This window comes from Chelonoidis abingdonii, chromosome 2, assembly GCF_003597395.2.
Source record: "Chelonoidis abingdonii isolate Lonesome George chromosome 2, CheloAbing_2.0, whole genome shotgun sequence".
Taxonomy (NCBI): domain Eukaryota; kingdom Metazoa; phylum Chordata; order Testudines; family Testudinidae; genus Chelonoidis; species Chelonoidis abingdonii.
The window spans coordinates 55,238,500-55,252,782 of NC_133770.1; the positions used below are offsets into that span (position 1 = coordinate 55,238,500).

The following is a 14,283-nucleotide window of genomic DNA, read 5'->3' on the forward strand; positions in this document are numbered from 1 at the left end:
CAACGCCGAATTACTGTGCCTAGTGTGGCCGCATGAAATCAAATTTATAATATCAGTTTTATAAAACCGATTTTAGCTAATTCGATATTATCCCGTAGTGTAGACATGGCCTAAGAAAGACTTAGGCATACTGATTATAAGGATAAGTGCCTCCGAGCTTGCAGTGTTAGAATTAACATGCATTTTAGGAAGACGTGAAGGTGTCTGGAGACAGAAACCCTTAAGTTTCTAAAAGATTGGAGGATGAGATTAAACAATTTGGATTTCCCTGGAACTTCTCATGACTAAGTGTTGATGACAAGAATACTTCTAAAGAAATTTTGGTTAATCATTTTTCATAATCAAAGGCTAGCGTAGTGGGGCAGCTGCCCTACTCCTGTAGAAAAGGGGTTTAAAGCAGCCCTGGAGAGGGCTGTGGTTGGAAATAAGGGGAGTGAGAACAGCTGGGGGAAGCTGACTATGTTGCTGACCACAGGTGTGGCCAACTCAATCAGGGCTCAGCTGGCCCTGTTTAGGGGGCTGAGGGCCAGAGACTGGGAGACACTCCCTCTAGATCCAGAAGAAGAAAAGGACCTTGGTGCCTGGAAAGCTGAGAAGGATATCTGGGGTGGAGCAGTGCTGGGGGAAGGGCAGAGGGAGCTGTGAAGCTCCAACCTAGCAAAGCTCCAGGCTGCAGACCGAGTTAAGGGCCCACAAAAGAGTTAGGCAGAGGGTGCCATGCAGAGCAGTTTGTTTATGTGCACCAGGATGTCTCGTGAATCCTCTGTATTGATCTCTGTGAGGGGTGATTACCACACATTCGTCCTGCAACATTAATGCAGGACAGATGGGTCAATTTACCAGTAGTAGGAAAAAGTCCAGGGCTAGAGCAGTGAGGCCTGGGTTGAGGGCCCCTGGGCTAGAACCCAGAGTAGAGGGCAGGCTTAGGTTCCCCCACCAGTCACTGGCTGAGTGGCACCGAGGCAGCGAGCAGGAGGACTGCCTAGAACTATTGAGAGTTAAACTCCCCCAGATGCAGCAGGGAACACTGACAGTGACACAGCCAGAGGGCTGAGCCATGGAGAAGACACTGGTTCCTGAGGCTGTGAGAAAAGCTGCAGGCAAACGGAGTGAGAGTGTGCAAAGTGCAGACAGGGAGGGAGTCGGCCTCAAGCTAATCCCCAGAATACCAGAAGGAGGTGCCAGTCCAGCAGTGAGTGGTGCACCCTGTGACAATCTCAATGAAAGTTTCATGGAGATACTCTGCAATCCTCTGCCAAAGGTTTTTGGGGAGGGCTGCCTTATTTCTTCCACCATGGTAGGACACTTTCCCCTGTCACTCAGCGATTATTTCAGCAGGCACCATTGCAGTACACATGCTAGCAGCATATGGGCCAGGGAGGCATCAGGATGCCAGCAGCAGCAGTGCTCTCTCTGCCTCTGTTATTCTCAGGAGTGAGATATCAGCTAAAATCACCGCCATCTATGGAAAACAGTACTAGTATTCACCCAATTATCATGCTAGCAAGCTATTCTCCCCTCATTCCCAACCCCCGCCATGAGCCATACTCAACATGGCTGGTGCTGTGACTGGTTCTGTGCTGTATCAATCCCAAACAGAAGTGAGAATGTAGTGCTTACAATTTTTGGGGAGCCAGGGTGGGGGGTTAAGTATCTTATGATTCTATTTATGTTATGAATACATTGACAATGGTACTTCTGTGTATTGTATCTGCAGCTGCTGCCATTGCAGCCTTCAGGGTCTCCCACTCCTCACCTGCAGAACACCTGAGCCAGATAAGAAGGAAAAAGAGGAGAACTCAGGATAACATGCTCCAGGAGATCCTGCAAGTCAGTACTCCATCAGAGAATGAGCACAAGGCTCGGAGGATCACCGCTGCAGACAACATGGAGAAGGATAGAATGGAGAGGAGAAAGGCACAGGAAAAGGAGAGGGATGTGCAGCAGGAGATGCTTGCGCTTCTCAGACAGCAGAGATGCTGCAGACTCTGGTAGACATACCGGTTCAACAATCCCATGCTTGCCTCACTCTATAGCCCATAAAGAATTCAATATCAGGACCTCCCTATGCTACTCCTCAACATTCCACATGGCATCAGGGGTCGGTACACTGTGCTTACCGCTCCACCCAGGGGGACATTAAAGACAACCATAGCTTCACATACACTGACCGCTGATAGCCACAGAGGGTGCATGTGTACCTGAAATGGAAATGACTGTTCTTTCCCCTTCATAAATTCTGTTCCCTTAATTCATTAAGTTCTAAAAAAAAAATTAATTGCCTGGTTCATGTTACAGAACACAATTCTATATTTTGGAACATAGTTCACCTGTATTAGTTCACAACATAAGCTTGTTGGTGCTGAGCAGGTCTGAAACCTACCAATTTCTTGTTACCTCACTTTGACAGAACCCATAACATCATTCGCAAACAATATTAATAGGTACATTGACAATGTTAAGTATCAGAGGGGTAGCCGTGTTAGTCTGAATCTGTAAAAGCAGCAGAGAATCCTGTGGCACCTTATAGATTAATAGACGTTTTGGAGCATGAGCTTTCGTGGGTGAATACCCACTTCGTCAGATGACGAAGTGGGTATTTACCCACGAAAGCTCATGCTCCAAAACATCTGTTAGTCTATAAGGTGCCACAGGATTCTCTGCTGCATTGACAATGTTATAGTCCTACATCTGCAGCAATCATTACAAGGTTCATACTGGGCTGCAAAAGAGCAGGGCCAGGAAGAATACATTACAGCAACACACAGTACTCTGGCTCACAATTCAAATATTCTCTCAAAGCCTCTCTCAGTTGTATAGCTCCTCATTGAGTTCTTCGAATAGCCCTTGTATCTGGCTGTTTAAATTCAACAGACAGCAATTCCATTTCTGCCCTCCACCCCAGTGCAAACGTTTCCCCTTTTGCTTCACAGATATTATGCAAGATGCAGCAGATAGCTATAGCCATCGAGATATTTTTCTCACTGAGGTTCAATCTTGTAAGTAAACAACACCAGTGACCCTTCAAACGACCAAAGTGTCATTCAACTATCATTCTGCACCTGTTGAGCCTGTACTTGAAGCACTCACTGGTGCTGTCGAGGTGGCCGGTGTATGGCTTCGTGAGCCACGGAAACAAGGGGTAGGCTGAGTCTCCCAGGATCACTATTGGCATTTCAACATTCCCAATGGTAATGCATCAGTCAGGAAAAAAAGACCCTGCTTGCAGCTTTCTGAACAGTCCTGTGTTCTTAAAGATACATGCATCATGCACCTTCAATGACCAGCCCACACTGATGTCGGTAAAGTGCCCAGCGCTTGCATTATCATAGAAAAGTAGTCCTTTCTGTTGATGTACTCTGGCAAAGTGGTTTGATGCTAAAATAGAGATATGCATGCCATCTTTTGCCCCACCACAGTTCAGGAACCTCATTGCTGCAAAACCATCCACTATGCCCTGCTTATTGCCCAGAGTCACAGTCCTGCATAGCAGGATGCAATTAATAGCCCTGAACACTTGCATGACAATTGCTTCGGTGGTGAATTTCTAAATTGATTCCCAACTGACCACTAGCAATCTGCCATTGCAAGTTTCCACAGTGCAATCACCACTTGCTTCTCAACTGTCAGCGTGGCTCTCATTTTGGTGTCACTGCTCTGGAGGGTTGGAGCAAGTTTGGCACAGAGATCCAGAAATGTGGTCTTGTGCATTTGGAAGTTCTGCAGCCACTGCTCATCATCCCAAACCTGCTTGAAAATACAATCCCACCAGTCAGTGCTTGTTTCTCAAGCCCAGAACTGGACAAGAATTGTCACGTTCCCCACGGCTTCTCTTGTGGCTCTCCAAATACTGCAGGATCATGTGCCCTGTGCTTGCAACACTCATGATAATAGTGCAGGGCTGTGCGGGCTCCATGTTTCTGTCAAGAAGGCAGACAGCAAGGAGGGACATGTGGATTTGTGGGGATTTTGAAAAGAAGACACAAAATATTATCGAATGCAGATTAAATTATGGGATAGAGAATGCTGCATTAAAGGAAATTGACCCCACGCTCCCAGTCACCACTTTGTGCCTCATTTCACTCCATCTGGCATTGCACAAATTTACCAAAAGACCTTGCACTGGATTGTGACAAGTTGCACAGTGGGATAACCACCAGGGTGCACTGTATTCTGCATCAATAAAAGAGCTCCTGGTGAGGACATGCACCACCAACACAAGGAACCAAGGATGCACTCGTACAAGTGCTGTAATAACTGTGACGGCTGGGTGCCGATGTAACTTAGGTCAACATAATTTTGTAGTGTAGACATGGCCTTAGACCTGGTAAGGATCAGTTATCACTGTCCTAGGGCAAGTGTCTTCTGGTTCACTCAGTTGCCCTGAAAGTGATGGCAGGCCTATCACTGAGATGGAGAAATGGTGACTCCCTGCCCAATTGAAAATACCTCTGACTTTTTAAGGTGTCTGTCACTGTGCTTTATAAACAAGTTTCAAGAATCTCTGTAACACACCCCTCAACCGCTGACTCTGAGAAAGTATTACAGGCCAGTCAGAATTAAACACAGCATTCGGTTTTATAGATTATTATATAGCATTGCAACCAAGCCACCTAATTTTAAGATAAGACAGAACTGGGAAACAGATCTGAAATATACTTTGTCAGATGCCATTTGGGAAGAAATCCTATGCAAAATTGAAGTATTTTCTTTCAGTACCAGGCAGAGATTAATTCATTTTAATTTTCCACAGGGTGTTTTTTGTTTTGTTTTGTGGTTTTTTATATTCATGATGAGACTGTATAAAATAAATCCCTCTTATTTGTTATATTATAAATAGAATCATAGGTTAATACATGAATCAGATACATTTTGCAATATTATTTTAGATTGCAAACTTTTTGGAAATATGTAACTGGTTTTATCTTAGATGGACAGTATTAATTTAAAACGATCACCCTGCTGTTTATCAGGATCACTGGAAGAGGAGATAAAGAATTATTATTGCGCTAAGAGAATGCTGGTAGTGGCAGACATATTGCTCTTGGCTCAAAGAATAATAGACAAATCCTTGCTGTGCAACTCATTAACAATCCCCACAAGCCAGGTCTACACTGATAATTCTAAACATTCACCACCACCACAAACACTGGTTCAGCTCCATCAGTGTTATCAATAGTGGGAGCTCTAGTATAGGATTGCCAGCGGTCATCAGTGTTTTTAAGACTGTTTCTGATTCCTGCTTTGAGCAAAATTATGTGATATGTTTAAAAAAAATGGGCCAGTGACCCACATTCACTGTCAACTGTACGGCCACGCAGCAGCCTATTTAGCGCCACGCAGGTGCTGAAGGAAACAGCCTAGATGGACTTGTTGTGGCTGGGGAGGGGTGAACCGAACCTGCTGTGGCCAGGGGCACCCCTCTTCTGGCCACAACTTCAGCCCTGGACCTGCTGTGGCTGGGGGAGAGGCTGCCCGAACCTGCTGCAGCCGAGGCGCCCCTCCTCCGGCCCAAACCTAGCACCAGCCCAGACCTGCTGGAGCAGGGGCACCTATCCCACGGCCCCAGCTCCGGACCTGCTGTGGCCAGAGGAGGGGTGCTTCTCCCCCCCAGCCCATGTGCTGCTGCAGGGAGAGAAAGCTAGGGGGAATCCTCTCTCCCTGCCATAGCCTGGAGCACCCTCCTGTACCCCAAGCCCCTCATCTCCAGCCCCACCCCAGAGCCTGCAGCCCAAGCTGGAGCCCTCACCCCCACATACACACCCCAACCCTCTGCCCCAGCCCTGAGCCCCTCATCCCTGTCCCCATCCCAGAGCCTGCACCCCTAGCCAGACTCCTCATACCCCTGTACCCCAATCCTCTGCCCCAGCCCTGAGCCCCCTCCCACATTTCAAACCCCTCAGTCCCACCTCCAACACATGAATTTTGTTATGTGCACCAATATGGAGGTGATGTGTGACACATCACCTCCAAACTTGGGATAAGCTTTCTTGTAGGATATAAGGGAATCATGCATTGTTAGTTAAGTCTTGAGGAAGTATGTTACGATATGTTTTATATGTAACCATTTGTTTCCAACATTCTTAATTATTATCTCTTTAATCCCTGTTCTTTGATCATAAACTTACTGTTTTCACTATATTATATATAAAGTGTTATGTGTTAAGCAGGCCATCTCAGAGGCCCAGAGAGGCCCAGGCCACTTCCAGCTTTTGAGGACCCTACCCATAATAAAATAAAAAATGATGACACATGGTCTAATCTTGTGCCATCAGAACTGTTATATTTTTATTAATATTTATGAACATTTTTAACTTTTTAATATGACAATATCGATATCAGTTAACAAAAAAAAATATGTCTTTTACCACATCACATCTCTTATTTGCTTAAATTTGCAGCTCTAAGCTGAGAGAGTGTGTCACATTTTGGTCCAATAGCGATGCGCATAAAAACAAGTTGCAATACTCATCAAATGCCAAAAAATGTACAAGTGTCTAAATTTGAGACCCCCTTTGAGCTTGAGGCCCAGGCCAAATGGCCCTCCTCACCCCTCCTCTGATTGACCCTGGTGTTAAGCAAAGTGGTGATCCTGAGTTGACTCTGACAAGCTATTGTGTACTGTTCCCTTGGGAAAAATGTTTGTAAGAGTTCTGTGAGTGGTCAGTGGAACAGGGGCTGAGTACTCCAGAGGGAAGCTGAGAGAACTTGGAGGTTAGTGTATGTCTATCCTTAACAACCTGTACAGAGAGGGCGAGGCCTGCGAAGATCTGGAAGGTAGTGCCTGTGTTGCCAGAGGATGGTGGGTTTAGAGAACTGTAGGCCCAGACAAGGCTCTCTCATACTAAGGGCAGGTGATGGTGAAATGCTTCCTGGGTACCACTAAGAGGCATGACAGGGAATTGGATGAGCCACACAGTGTTCACCTCTTCCGCTCTTTGGTGGACAAATACTAGATTTATCAGTGAACGTATGTAGAAGCTGTTGGCTTCCAATTCATTTGCTTAGTAAAACTCCATTACCAAAGACCTAGGCTGAAAATATGGACAAGGATATACAAGCCAGATGCCTTAGGACTAGCAGAGTCCAGAAATACAGATAGTACTTATAGAGGCAATATAGCCTTTAACAATTATTTCTTGCTAATATATTGCTCTTGGCTCAAAGAATAATAGGAAAATCCTCACTGTGCTCCTGATTAACAAGCACCTCCAGGGACTCCTTTCTCTGCCTATTTGGAGAGAAAACAGATTTTTTTTTTAAAGGAAAACTGAAAATTGTAATGTACATATATTAAGTACAGGTGTGCTAATACCAAATAGCTACAAGTGGTAGTAAAGGTATTTGTAACACCATTAGAAGAGTGGTAATAGTTGAGAGGAATAAACCATTATGGTGGACTTGGCATTCCCTAACTTGGGTGATTTTGAAATTTCCAGAACTCTGGTTATATGGAATATGTGAAATATGCGAAAAATACCAATGCCTGGGAATGTCAACAGGGTTTGTATATTCTTATGCTCACTTATCTCTCAGTTGTGCCAAAACTCAAGCACATAACTTTTTGAGTAGTTCCACTGGATTCAAAGGGTCTGTTCAAAGTTAAGCATGCTTTTAAGTCTTTGCAAGGTTGGAGCCTTAATAAAGAAAAACAGGCTGACATGAGAATTTTAAAAAATGGAACCAAGGAACAAAGTAATACGGTAGTTTGATGCTAATGCTGTATTATTGGTTGGGCTAATATTTTCATTCTAAACCATTATTCTCAGTTATAACTTTAAAAAATAGCTTTAGGGATCGAATTTCTCATTTGTAGACTCTGCACAGAACTCCTTTTTAAACCTTTTTTATAAAAATCATTTCAGCCATTTTGGAATTTTTCAAATATGAAAGAGAGAAGAAAAGTTTTTCAGACACAATTTTATGCTTGGATGACAAAAGCAGCTTTCTTTTATAACTTGAACCTTCAAACATGCATAGTCCAGAAGAAATATCATTTGAAGACATTTGTTTTGGAAAAAAAATTACAACTCTTATTTAAATGAGGAAGCAACTATTTTTGTGACTGTACAGCACCACGCACGGTGCCAGCACTAAAACAATTAAGCAGATTGGAATGGGCTAGCTTGTCTTTTGCAGTCCAGTGGAACAATGTTTTGGGTTTAATACTTCAAGTATATTCCATTAAACTATTTTTATTTTTGAAGTATTGATAAGAGTTCGTAATTTAGTTTTTCTTAAATTATTTCACTACAAAAGCCTTGAACACACATGCTCTGTGATATTGTGATTTATAAAAGGGCTCCGCAGCCTGGTCGTGCTAGGAACCAGGCATATGATGGTCTTTCTGAGATTTCCATATCACATTTCCTGGATCAAAGAACCACAGTAGATGATGCTTTGTGTACAGTAGTAATAGACACATTCCTATTATTGTACTAGTGAAAGCCTGGCAGTAAAAAACTTAAAGGGTTACTAAAGTGTTTTCCAGGTTTTACATGTCTGATGCTTTTGAAACTCAAAAACAAGCGCACTTGGAACTGGAATGGGTTAATGCTCCAGTTGCATTTGAAGGATGATTACAATGCTTTGATTCTGAGAGCAAAAGGTTCTAAAACCCCTGCAGTCTCTTGAAGATTGTGTTGAGTACACTGAACCAGGTTTTACACATCATATTTTCTTTCATCCTCAGGACACTCTCTGGAAGTCTCAGAAGTGAGACAGTGGAAAACAACCAGAATTTAGGGATGGGGAAATGACAAATGAAGGGGAAAAAACAACTGCCATTTAAGTTAAAATGCAATCAGATCTTCTGTTTGTAAAATATGAATCATTAGCAAAATTTATGTTTGGCTGTAAAATACAGCTTATTCCCTAGAATAGTCCCCCTTTCTCTAAAATACAAATTAATACATTATTCAGACTGCTCAATTCCCTTAAACCCATCCTTCCTATCATAAGGACTGTGGTCATCTGGTATTCACTCAACTGCATCAGTTGTCCTTCTAGCCCAGAATTATGTCTCTGGCTGGGGTTAGTACTAGATATTCAGAGAAAAGTGTAAAATAAATCAATATAAACCTACAGTAAGCAGTTATGGGATATTGTGACCGCAGGGATATTTCCTCGAAACCCCAGTAGTTGGATGTTGACATAAGACCTCAAGCATGAGGATTTGTCTCTTTTCTGGAAGTCTTTGGGACTATTGTTAACAAAAAGCTACAATAAAACCCAAAAGAAACATTTCATGATTTCTGATCCATGTTTTAGACCAGGGGTAGCCAACCTGAGCCTGAGAAGGAGCCAGAATTTACCAACGTACATTGCCAAAGAGCCACAGTAATATGTCAGCAGCCTCCATCAGCTCCCTACCCCTCACTCCCAGCACCTCCCACCCACCAGCAGCCCTGCCGATCAGATCCCCCCATCCCCACACCTCCTGATCAGCTGCTTCATGGCATGGAGGAGGCTCTGGGGGAAGAGGGGAGAGGAGGAGCAAGGGCATGGCAGGCTGAAGGGGGGTGGGTGGGAAGGGGTGGAGTGGGGGCAGAGCCTGTGGCAGAGCCAGGGGTTGAGCAGAGAGCACCCCTTGGCACACTGTAAAGTTGGTGCCTCTAGCTCCAGCCCTGGAGTCGGTGCCTATACAAGGAGCTGCATATTAACTTCTGAAGAGCCGCATGTGGCTCCGGAGCCACAGGTTGGCCACCCCTGCTCTAGACTCATCATTCATCTTTCCCTTATGAACTTAACTAGAGGAAAGTTTATGTCCTTGTAAGAAAGGCCTATTTGGTAAGACTTCTAACTTTAGTTTCTAATGAAGAAAGTTTCAATCAGGAGTTCATATGCTTATAATCAAAATTAATACCATGTCACTCCAGCCATCAGCACAGCCTGGACCAATATAAAGCAGCTTGAAAGAACATGTATTGAAGATTTGACTATATTAGTATATAACAAGCTAAAAGATATGTTCAAGATTCTTGTAGAAGTTGATCTACATGAAACTAGCTTTCATATAAAAGACATACTTATTCTGAAAATAAAAGCATGCACTTCCCTGAAAATAAAACCCATACAACACATTTGACTTTTTAAACAAATATTAATAACTATAATAAATTTTCTACTCCTTAATGAGTAAAGACAATTGTTTTCCAATTCAATAAAATCACCAAAATCAGGCCATATGGTGTATAACAAGGAGGTTTGATATGATAATACCTTCCCCTTTAGATTAACTTGACTGTGATACTGTGTAATGTCTCAAATAAGGGACAAGTTCATTTTTATACCTGTTAACACTTTAGTTTTGGTACTAATGCGGCAATTTGCTGATAGTTTCCAAGTGGCTGGAAAAAAATATACAAGGTTTATCTTCAAGCACAATAGTATTGCATTATTTCACCTGAAATTGTCAAGCAGAATGTTAAAAATATTCTCAGATGGTCATCCCCACACAAGTAGTGGGCGAATCTGCCAATTAAGTACTTTATGATAATGTGGACAAAACCCATTTCTGTCCACCAAAATAACTACCTTCCAGTTTACAAAGCTGCTACAAAAAGCTTGCTTAACACTCGACTACCCATTCCTTTACCCTACTGTACCCCTCAATCAGCCATCATAATAGATCTTTAAATTTCATTTCTCCAACACATGTGGTTCCCCATTAATACTGTTGTGCAATTTTCCATTATAATTTAAGTACCTTAACAACAGTTTTGTGTATACAGCATATTAAATACAAATGCTACATTAAAATAACTAACCCATCTGATAAACTTTGAATCTAGACCTTTCTTTGTAAGACAAATCCATAATTGTGCTATGCTTAAACTGTAACACTTCCCAGTAGTAAACTTCAAAAGTAGTTCATATGTTTTCACCCATTCATATCAGTGTACAAGAATTCCATTAGACTTAGCATAGCCACAGTATACCTTTTTGGAGCATATGAAGAATACATAACTTGGTGCATTTAAACAAATAGCAAGAGGTGGTATTTCACATTATCTGGCTGTAGTGTAGCAAAAAAGCATTTCAATTCCCTCACAATTAGTTTTTTCCTCTTTGTATCAAGCTATTTTAGAAACACTTATTTTAAGGTTGGTACCTTGCATGCCAGTTTTGACCTGGTAAGAATTCAAAACTAAAATTGTAAAGCTTGAGGACCAGTTGGATTTAAACCACAAATAAAACCACAAATAAAAAAAGGAACCGTATAAAAATATATGTTTAGCATGCAAAAAGTTCACAGCACAGAAAACAAAAATCTAATACTCTTTTTAGAGGATGCGTGGTACACTTTGTTTCTTGTACAGTGGTACCTCAAGAACTATTGCTAACAACCTGCAATGGCTAATAAGAGTATGAAGATCTAAAAATCAGGAAGATTTTTCAAATTCAATGGACATAGAATTAAGGTAATTCAGAGGGATTAAGTACCCCCCTTTCAGCATCCTGGGACAGTCATCCAGTCTAAACAAGTAAAGTTTACTTATAGCCCAATATAGCAAAGCATATGCTTAACTTTAAGCCTCTGAGTACTCCCTTTGATTTTATTAAGACTGAAAATAAGAACATATTCAAGTGCTTTGCCCAACAGGGCCTTACCATTCAAATTGATCTTTAAATTCTGCAGGCAGTCACTGAACAGCACGGCTCAACCTGAGACTGAAGATGAATGACGATCTACCTCAGTTTCCTTTGCTAAATTCTCTGATGCTGCTCCCTCAGATGCACCCCACACTAGTGTGGAGAGATCACATGAATTTAAAGAAACATTTTCCCAAGAAAGTAGTGTTGGTCACAACTACCGTGAAGCACATGAAGTGTCTCTCTAATAATTTAATACTAGTGTATATGTCTGATTGTTATAAAGGTGTTTATTGAAAGAAAACTTGGGATTTAGAAATAGGGTGACTGTTCTAGGCAGGAAGTACAATAGATTTAGATTGCCATCCATCTGCCACTATTTAAAGGACAACAAAAGAGCCATTTTCTTTGAAGTTCCACCCTGCAAGAACCAGCTGAGGTCACCAGACTAGTTTCAGGCAGCAGAGCCCAAAGGCCCAGAAAACAGACACAGGACTTTGGGCTGGACAGAAGTGGCTTTCTTGGGAGGTAGTTGCTTGGGAGACAGGGTCTCTGCCAAGAGATTGCAAGCCTCCAGGTAATTTAGGTAAGAACATAATTGTTTTCATAACCTCTACTCACTTCCTTCTGTGACATTATTGTTTGTAAACTGTGACCATATAGATCATTGTTGCAAAGAAGGTCCTATAGTGGCACCAAATCTTGTACAAAAGAGGGCAAGTAAGGTATCTATGAAAAGGCTGTAATTTGCTAGTTATGATTATGCTGTCTGTACGTGTGTATCAATTTTGCATTTGAAGTTATGAATATTGGCTATGTACTTGTATCTCAATATTTGACTCTAAGGGTACGGCTACACTTACATTTTTGCAGCGCTGGTAGTTACAGCTGTGGTCGTACAGCTGTGTAGGGCCAGCGGTGCAGTGTGTCCACACTGACAGCGACCAGCGCTGCAGGGTGTCCACATTTGCAGCATTTGCAGCACTGTTGTGAGTGGTGCATTGTGGGCAGCTATCCCACAGAGCACCCCGTCCCATTTTGGCGCTGTGGGTTGTGGGAAGGGGATGGAAGGGTGCGGGTCATTCCACTTCCTGTTCCAACAACCTGTGCTACATCGCTTCCCTTTTCAGCCGTTTGGTGCCATTGTGAGTCTGCCGCGTGATTTCAGTAAGAAATGGAGCCCGAGCTGCTGAGGACTTTGCTGATGAATGTTGCCAGCACATCACGTCTGGCAGTTGAGCTATTCCTTATGCTCCAAAGTGACAGTGAGGAGAGCTCAGATGATCTTTAAAAAAAACTCCAGAGAGAACTTTTGATACAGAGGCCGTGGTATATGTTTTTGAAGCACCATTGTGTAGCATATCTTACACATCGCGGCATAGCACAGATCGATCCAGGCCGCAGCTGCCAGACGAGAGATCGGAAGGGGGCTGCCCTACTCTGGAGCATCCATGCGCCGTTTCGATGTGACTTGTGAAAGGCAAAGAGCAGCTACAGGAAATAGCACTTAACATTATTCCTGCATTTTCCACAGAATCTTAACCTCCCCGATATCTCGCTGCTCCGGTCACCTGGGAGGAGACAGCTCTTCTACAGCTAATCCTGCGTCCCTACGCAAGCTTGCCCGATGTGCAGCAATGGTCTCCCCCAACCCTCAACGGCACATGGTGCAGAGTAACTTCGTATTAGCCTACTTGGACAAGGAGACAACAGTGGCTCTCCTTAAACTTGCTGAGAGGCGCATTGCACACGTTCTGGGCTGAAACTGTTTGAGAGATTACAGGAGCAGAATTGACCGGTCGACCGTGATAACCAAATCCATGGGGCTATTCCATATTCCTGAGGCATGCTTGAGCCGCATAGCCCGCTGCTCCAAAACATTTCCATTCGGCTTATAATAAAAAGCTTTACCGGTGACAGGCTACTCTGGCTAGTTCCTCACTACCAAGTCCAGCGGCTGACTGGCTTAGCGTCTTCCTGGCTGGAAAAAATAGCCCCTGGCGCATACTCCTGGGAGTCTGCCGAAAACCTCAGTCAGGCCTCCCTCCGGATCCTGCTTCACCCGTCCCTCCTCTCCAGCTTCCTGAACTGATCCCGTGATCCTCAGCGATTGGCCATGGGGTTACAATCCAAGTTCACATTCCAGCTCCTTGTAAAACGGCAGTTGTGGGCAGCACCTGAGCTGGTGGTTTCCCTTGACTTCCTGTGCAGTAGGCATCTGCGCTCTTTGACACTTAACCCTGCACTGCACCGACGTCCCGGTCTATAGCCCTGTATCTCAGACTTTGAATATCTGCCGTGAGGCGTGTATTCACTAATTTTATGGCTGTGAGCGCAGCTGTGCCTGCACAGCTGTCCTCACCCTAACACACTGATGAGATCCTGCGTCGGGCAGTGCTCCATGCTGGGGCTCGATTCTGGGCGTGGCGCTGTTGCACTTGATCTTGTATTGCTCACTCCACGCCTTGCTGAAGCAAATCAGGAACGGGGGACTTTTTAAATCCGGGATGCATTTTAAAGAAGCGATGGTCACTTGATGGCCAGCTAGTCTGTGAGTGCAAAACGATGACCAGAACGAGGTGCTTGAAAAAAGGGTATGAGCTGCTTGTACCTCCTAGATACCCTGTAGGCCAATTCAGCGCTTGGTGGTGTTCCAACCTGCCCATGAGCATTGCTGCGACCCACCAG

At 43.6% G+C, this 14,283-nt stretch overlaps 1 long non-coding RNA gene across 1 annotated transcript in view; it reads right to left on the reverse strand.

Annotated features, from left to right (window-relative positions):
• Window positions 1-8,316, reverse strand: part of LOC116825258 (uncharacterized) — a 14,277-nt gene extending 5,961 nt beyond the window's left edge. The window contains exons 1-2 of the long non-coding RNA XR_012655215.1: window positions 7,526-8,316; window positions 7,188-7,227 (exon numbers count right to left, since the gene is read on the reverse strand). This is a non-coding gene — a long non-coding RNA (uncharacterized LOC116825258). The remainder of the gene's footprint in view (window positions 1-7,187; window positions 7,228-7,525) is intronic.
• Window positions 8,317-14,283: the final 5,967 nt, after the last annotated feature.